The sequence below is a fragment of the Cryptotermes secundus genome, unplaced genomic scaffold (assembly GCF_002891405.2).
Source record: "Cryptotermes secundus unplaced genomic scaffold, Csec_1.0 scaffold1272, whole genome shotgun sequence".
Lineage (NCBI taxonomy): Eukaryota > Metazoa > Arthropoda > Insecta > Blattodea > Kalotermitidae > Cryptotermes > Cryptotermes secundus.
This window is the reverse complement of record NW_019735478.1, coordinates 114,121-120,120: the sequence shown is the minus strand read 5'-3', so window position 1 is coordinate 120,120 and position 6,000 is coordinate 114,121. Positions and strand designations below refer to the sequence as shown.

The 6,000-nt window shown below is 42.0% G+C and overlaps 1 protein-coding gene across 1 annotated transcript in view; it reads left to right on the top strand.

The window, feature by feature from the left end:
• The window catches only part of LOC111869448 (netrin receptor UNC5B), a 259,914-nt gene that overhangs the window by 142,985 nt on the left and 110,929 nt on the right, over positions 1-6,000 (top strand). Inside the window, exon 3 of the mRNA XM_033753431.1 lies at positions 1,235-1,267. The gene's annotated coding sequence lies outside the window, so the exon portion shown is untranslated. The remainder of the gene's footprint in view (positions 1-1,234; positions 1,268-6,000) is intronic.

The following is a 6,000-nucleotide window of genomic DNA, read 5'->3' as shown; positions in this document are numbered from 1 at the left end:
AGCCCCAGTGGGCCTAGGCCTACCTCCATGAATTTCTCCTTTCACTTCGGTGTTTCTAGATCTTACACATTCAGTAGGACTCCTTGGGCGGGTGATCAGCTCGTCGCAAGGCCTCTACCTGTACACAAACACAGAAAATCGCACACACACAAACTAAACATCCATGCCCTGAGTGGAATTCGAACCCACGATCCCGGTTTCCAGGCGAGCGAAGACGGTGCATGCCTTAGACCGCTCGGCTACCGTGACCGGCATATATATATATATTGGCAATTGGCAGGTGTAAAAATAATCTGTAATACATAGAAAGCCGATCACAGTGGCCGCGCAGGCTAAGCCATGAACTCTCTTCGCTCGCTGGAACGCTAGGATCGTCGGTTCGAGTCCCACTTAAGGCATGGATATCTGTCTAAGTTTATTCTGTTTATGTTGTTCTGTATGTAGGTAGTGACCTTGGGACGGGCTGATCCCCCGTCCATGAGCCCTATCTGCTGTGTATTGAATTAAGGAACTGAAAAATCGGCGAATGTCCAAGGAAAGGGCAGTACAGCCATTGACACATGGACTGCATAAATATATATATTTTAATAATGGAAGCTCTGTTCCTGTACCAATAACAAAATTAATTTATACAAAGAATTTAGTATCGTATGTACTAAATGTGTGACACTGCTAACATCATTATGTTTCGCTTCCATAGAAACCATTCATTCTATTGTTGGCACAGTTTACATCCTCCAAAGACATTTAAACCGTCGGCTGAATTCCAGAGAGAAATCTCAAAAGGTTTCTGCTTCCTGCTTTAGTAGCAGTTCTGTAGAACATGTTCGTATTGCGTGAAGAACGAATGTATGAATGTTGTGTTGGGCATCGGACAGTGTATGAGGTGTAGAACTGGACGCTCGTCTCGTCAAGTCTGGCCATTCCGTTGTGTAATTTGGCTACATTCGTCTGAATACAGGAACTGAGCCATCGTCCTACCCGTCAAGGAGCCCATATCAGACGCAGACATGCTACACAATACTGATGTAATGAATTAGTCAGCATCATATACTTTAAATTATATTGAAATTACGAATGTGACCAAACACTATCTATACTAGCAGCTGGATAGAAGTGAGTTCATTATAAGAATGTTTATACGTATGTACCACCAGCCTATGTTGTAGACAGTGTGATGTATGTACTTGTATCTATTGTTATATTGTTCTTTGTTGCTTTGTGCTGCTTCAAGGAGGAGTGTTCGATGAGAACACAGTCATTATTGGTGAGTGCTTCAGCTGAATGTTTTATTTGCATGTTTTCTCTGTCATTGCAACACAAGTGAACTTCTCTAATCCCCATCTCACTCTCCGGCCGCTCCTCATGCCTCTGTTTCTGTTATTCACGGATATATTCACCTGGTAACTTTCGTTTATGTTACGAGGTAATTTTTACATTGCAAATTAAGATTATCCTCTCACAGATGTGAACTCTGCTCCACAGTAGGGAGTAATCGAAGAGAGTTCAGACATTTATAAATTTCCTGTTAGGAAATATTCAATTGAAAATGTAAAGATCGTCGAGCAGTAAGAGTTTGTTTCTCCCTGAGCTGGTCAATAAATTTACCTTTTTTTTATATAATTCAAATGGCCATTGCCACATTCACAAGAGCCTGCCACAGGACCATATTCTGAATTATATGAATTAAGTCCACGCTATCCAATGTAGACTTAAGCCTCTGAAGTGGTCTCTTTCCATAAGTTTTTCGACAAAAATTTATTTTTCATTTCATACATGCTACATTTCCCGCTCATCTCATAAAGGGCTGGAAAAGTAGTGTATTTTATGTTGGTACCTTGCATAGAATATGTCTCTCCAGTGATAACTTCTGTTATCATCGTGTTCTTGTGCTAGGCCTCAGACGTGTGGAGCATTTTAGTGTTTTAGTGTGTTGCCTTAGCTCTCGCAGATGTTTTGTGCTATGCTTGGTTTTATATACCCCATTGTACATATGTTAGTGCAGGTGTCCGGAGATAGAGACTAGTTCTATAGATTTGGCTCAGATGAGTAGGTTTCACCTGAAGATGCTGATAGAATCCAGTCTCCGAAACGTTGTGTTTTGAATAAAAACAGGGCAGTGTTTTAAACAGAATGATGGATAATGTCCAGAAATATATTTGTATTAATGTACCATCGTCACACACTTTTAGGTCTCCATCATTTGATCGCCCAAATAATTCTTGGTGAAGAGTAAAAATTGTGAACCTCTTCATCGTGTCATTTCCTCTTGCTTCTCTTATATTGTATCATTGTTCGTAGGTACCGCCTCAAAACAACTTTCTTCCACGTTTTTTATTCAGAACGAAAAACCAGGTTCCACACATGTTAACACCGTTGTGTTGTCTGTCGAAAAACGAATTGTCATAAAGCAGCAGCTTTCAATTTGAAACCAGAAGTTTCGGGTTTCAGGTAGCACTAGGAACTGCATTATCACAGTTTGAACTGCAACGGAAACATTGCATTTATAAGGCAGAGGAAACACCTCCAACATCTGATCAGTGAGTAAAGCTAATGGCTGCAGGTTGGATGGCCAAAATTTGATTCTCCGCCAGATCCCGAACGACTCCAAAGCCCTTCCATACACAAAACATGGGAATAAAGCTAATTCCCGAGGAACAGTTCTGCTTGCAAACAGACCTTGAGCCCACAACTGGGAAGTCTGAATGTGTGATTTTTAAACAGGAGGGCCTGCAGATTAATGAATATTTGTGTGGACGAAACTGGAGAGTGCATATATTAGGGAATGGATTNAGGTGGGGGGGGGGGGGGCGATGTTTGTGTGGACAGGACGGACAATGGCCAGCCCGTGATAGGCCTGTATATAGTGATGGCGCCGCGACGTCACTGTTTAACGCTGCTACAACTGCGTTTGCACGTTGACAACGCCAAATATACATGTAGGCACTACTTACACAGGATGCAAATAAGGAGTACATTGTAGTTTACCGTGTCACGAATTTCTAGATGTCTGCATTTTAATTTATTCTTCGAAAAGGGTTTGAATTAAAAGTCTGTTGTTTGTTTTTTGTAATCTGTCGATGTTTGAAACAAGATATTGAGAAGAATGTTTGGATCCTAAGGAGAGGAAGAAACAGAAGCACGGATTAACTTAAATATTGATAAGTTTTGTAGGACGTACAAACAAGGGGGATGAGATGTGTGGGTATGTCACTCATGGGAAAGTTGAGATATGTATAGATCCTACACAGTTTCAGTCTGAAAACCTGAAAGAAAGAGACCACTTGGCAGTTTTAAACATAGGAGGTTAATATCATGATACATCTTCAAGACATATTGTGCATGTGTGAACTGAATCTTGTGACTGTGGTAATGGACAGTCGTGTGTCCTAACAAGAGGAATTTGTTGCTTGTAAGCCCCTCAAGACTTTGCTTCATGGAGCTAACTGTATAGATGGAAAAAAGACATAGAAAAATATATGCCACGTAGGAAGGTATGTAGATTAGATGAGATTAGATAGAAACATATACATAGACATAAACATATTGTCACGTGATTGAGTGGCTGTAGACGGGGTTTGGATTTGTAATTGGATTTATTGAACCCTTGCAGAACGTAACTACAAATAACCATAGCGTTATCACCAGTACACTCTCCAGTACACTACAGCACGTACGACGTCTTCTCAGTTTGCTGTATCTTCACCATTTGTCGTCTGGTTACGGCTTATAAGCCGTAGTTCCCTCAGCTTCTGTGTTCACGTCCTAACCGGCCGGCGAATGTCTCAACTCACTCATTGCTTCAACTGTAATTCCCAGGCCTAGCGGCCATCTCACACCGAACTCCTACTCTTCTCACTGCCGTCTCAAGACTGTCCCTAATCGCAGCTGCTCCTCATGGTATGGCCTCGGCACGGACCGCAGAGAGAATAAATCTCCCAGCAGTTCTTCTGTTGTTCAGTCACGTAGCTATACCACGGACGCGTAGAGAGGACCGCTTCCCAGTTACTTCATTGTTGCTTGTTACGAATCTGTTGACTAGCAACGGAATTGTTTACAGAACCGTTCCCTAGCAACGGCTGTCTCCGCTGGCTTCAGACACCTTGCCTTGAGCAAATATGTCAATATAATGTCACTTATGAACATATATCTGTGGTTGTTGAACATCTGTACCGGCGCGTATATCGACGCTTGTAATAGATATGAACGCCTGCAAATTGACTCGCCCATATGTGCTTCAACATTGTTGGGATGGCAAAAACAGGACAGATCATATTAGCTTAGCGCGTTCTGTATTTCGGAAATGAACAGGATTTATTGCCTTGATTGAAGTCTACTTTTTATCATACTTCCTTAATTTTATCATTAACTCTATATGTTCGTGTGCCATTTCCCATAAAACGATTTAACAAACTGCTTAATTGTAATTTGACGTAGATTTAACATCTTTCCATTAGAAAGAATCCCATCTCTGCTAACATCTTACCATATTTTAAACCACCAATATTTCCTTCAAAGAGCCGGGAAAGCGTAGTCCATATAGCGATTGGCTACAGGCTGGACGCCCGAGGGGTCGGAGTTCGAGTCACGGTAGGGTCAAGAATTTTCTCTTCTCATCGTCCACCCAGCCTCCTGTCCAGTGGGTTCCGGAGCCTCTATCCCCGGGGGTAACGCGGCCTAGGCGTGAAGCCGACCACTCACCTCCAACTAGTGCCGAGATCAAGAAAATGTGGATCTATACATCCACTCCCTCATACGCCTTCATGGCGCAGTGTTTAATTAGTTAAGCTCAGGGACAACTTTACCTTCTACAAAACAACTGGCGGGCATTCGAATTTCTGAATGTGTAACGATACTAGCGCCATTTAATTTAAAATTGTAAAATATACAGAAGATGGACAAACTAATTGAAACACTAAGAAATTGAGGAATAGAACCTGTTTGTGTTGTCTACGTTGAAAGAACTTAAGTTGGCAACATTGAAAGTTCTTCCGTTTGTTTACACTCTGTAGTGCTCGTGTCAGTGCATCAGTGATTGTGTTGAGTGACAGTCCGTGTGAAAGAATCGGAAAATGTGAGATTTTCCGATTCTGAAAGAGGACAGATTACCGGTGCGCGTTTAGCTGGAACATGTGTGACAAAGTTGACACATCATCAGGTGTATCGGGAGCGACAGTTTCACAAGTTTTGTCGGCGTACGCGAATCATGACAAGACGACGTCAGCAAAGAGGAACAGTGTACGAAAATTAACACTGACAGAAAGAGATCGATGTACATTGAGAAGGATTGTTTCGATAAGTCACATAACCACTGCAGCACAGGTGGCAGTAGAACTGAATATTCATGTTGAAGACCCTGTTTCAACAAAAGCTGTCCTACATGAGCTTCACAAACACACGGTAGTGATGCAATTGCTAAACCTCTGATTACTGAAAGTAATGCTCAGATGCGCAGGCGATTGTGTCACGACTGTAAAACCTGGACATCAGACAACTGGAAACGCGCAGGTGATATGGTCAGATGAGTCATCCTACACGCCGTTTCTTACATCAGGAAGGGTTTACATTTGATGAACAACCAAGGAAGCCTACAATCTGGAATGCTTGGTTCAATTCCGACAATGAAACACAGCTGCAACTGTTCAGTCATGGCTTGAAGATCATGAAGTGAACTTCAACATCTTCCCTGACCAGCACAATCACCAGATTTGAACATCACTGAACCACTCTGGACAGTTTTGGGGCCTAGTGTAAGGAACAGATTCCCACCTCCAATATCACTAAAGGAACCTGAAGATGTTCTTCAAGAAGAATGGTATACAGTTCTGCTAGAGGCTGTTCAAAACTCGTACGAGTCCATTCCAAGGAGGACTGCTGCTGTATTGAAGGGAGAAGTTACTGCATCATATTAATGGAGAAATATGTACAGTATCTGTAGTGTTTCCATTATTCTTTCAATCCCTTGTATATGGCACTAAAGGTTCGATGAAGTATTTTTTT